Here is a 1,966-nt window from a genome sequence, read left to right on the forward strand (position 1 = left end):
CTCGGCAAGGTTCCTTCTGGTCTATTACGAAGCTCCGTAGCTAACTAACCCATTTGGTTTTCCAAATTTTTCAGTGTTGCTGCTTGGCTTTAGATCACAGCGTCATTCTTTACCATGTACACCTTACACAAGTTCTCCAAAATATTTGATGCCTCAGCTTGAGGTGGTTTTGGAGCTTGCTGATTAAACCCTTGAGACCGGTTGGGTCTTTGCTGCAATGAGTTGTTGTTTGGTCCATTTCCTTGGTTGCTCTAAGAAAAGTTAGGATGATTACGCCATGAAGGATTGTAGAAGTTGGACTGGGGTCTTTGTCCACTCTTATTTTGATATTGGTTCTCCACATAGTACACTGACTTGAGATTTGATGGACAATTCTCAAAAGAATGACCTTCCTCACAGTACAAACAGGAAACTACTTCAAACGGACTTGGTGGCTGAGCTGCAAAATTATTAGTACTATTAGCGGTTAACTGTTTTAACATAGAGGAAATAGATGATACCTGAGCTGATAACGAATTGAGAAAGTCAACTTCATGGACTCTGGCTACTCATCTTCCTAAAGTTGTTCGATTTGTTGGCCATTGATATTTATTACTCGCAATCCTTTCGATGATCTCATAAGCCACATTATAAGACATAGACAAAATTACACTATTCACAGAAACATCTACCATCAATCTTGTATGTGCATTGATACAATTATAGAATGTCTCCAACTGGATACAATGAAGAATCCCATGATGAGGGCACTTACGAAGTAACTCCTTGAATCGCTCCCAACCCTCATACAAAGACTCGTCAGCTAGTTGCTGGAAATTTGTGATCTCGTTCCTAAACTTAGCATTTTTGCTAGGTGGGAAATACTTAACCAAAAATCTCTCTGCTAATTCTTGCCATGTAGATATGAAACTTGGTGGCATTGAATTGAGCCATGCTCATGCTCGATCTCGCAACGAGTACGAAAAAAACTTCAACCTTAATGCATCTTCAGTCACACTGGCTATCTTGAATGAATCACTCACCTCCATAAACAATCGAAGGTGGAGATGTGGATCTTCCGTGGGCATACCACTAAATTGGCCCACCATTTGTAGCATTTGAAACATCACTGGTTTCAATTCAAACTAGGTTACCTCAATCTCTAGCCTTCTAATTCCTGGGTTTAACTCACTGAAATGTGGCACAACATATTGTCTGATGTATCGATCCCTATCATCGGCAATAAGGATAAGATTTCGTACATAACTGGCATCATTACCTTGGACTTGATTCTGATTTCCAAGGTCCATCTCAACTTGTCTTTGAGCTGTTCGTTCACGTCTTTTTTGTTTGAAAGTTTGCTCAATTTCAGGGTCTATAGGGAGTAAATTGATAATTCAATCTATGCTCATAAACACCTAAAAAAACATCACAAAAATTAAAACGAATAAGTTAATAATGTTAGAAACAAATCAAACTGAAAATAAATAATTTTACAAAAAAAATGACTATGGAAATAGTTGACAATCCTCGGCAATGGCGCCAAAAACTTGTAACGCATAGGTTTGTGCAAGTGTACACAGTTGTTATCAAGTAATAAGTAAGTATCGAGTTATCATCTCCACAGATATTGTATTTGTGCTAAGTCACCTAATTTGTAAAATTATATTAACAATTTGGTAAATAAAAACACAATATAGTTGAGAAGTGGTGATTAAAATATATTAAACTAAATGCAGTGATCCCTAATGTAAATTATGCTAAGTACGCAAACTATATGAATGAAATGGATTTTATTAAAATTAAACACAATTTACAACAATTATAACATAAATAAACTAGGACAATTACTTTAATTAAACTCAATTTATTATCAACATGCTTAATAATATTTGGAAAAACATTCCATGGCAACTCGATCTTTCATGAGTTTGGAAATCACATTAGGTCCTTTCAGAATCCTTTATGATAGAAGGTTGTGTGCGGA

General features: G+C 36.1%; 1 non-coding gene across 1 annotated transcript; it reads left to right on the forward strand.

Annotated features, from left to right (window-relative positions):
• Window positions 1–732: 732 nt before the first annotated feature.
• LOC121218985 (small nucleolar RNA R71) lies at window positions 733–839 on the forward strand. The gene has a single exon (XR_005915466.1). It is a non-coding gene; the product is annotated as a small nucleolar RNA R71 (small nucleolar RNA).
• Window positions 840–1,966: the final 1,127 nt, after the last annotated feature.

Source organism: Gossypium hirsutum, chromosome D06 (assembly GCF_007990345.1).
Source record: "Gossypium hirsutum isolate 1008001.06 chromosome D06, Gossypium_hirsutum_v2.1, whole genome shotgun sequence".
In the NCBI taxonomy this organism is placed as follows: Eukaryota; Viridiplantae; Streptophyta; class Magnoliopsida; order Malvales; family Malvaceae; genus Gossypium; species Gossypium hirsutum.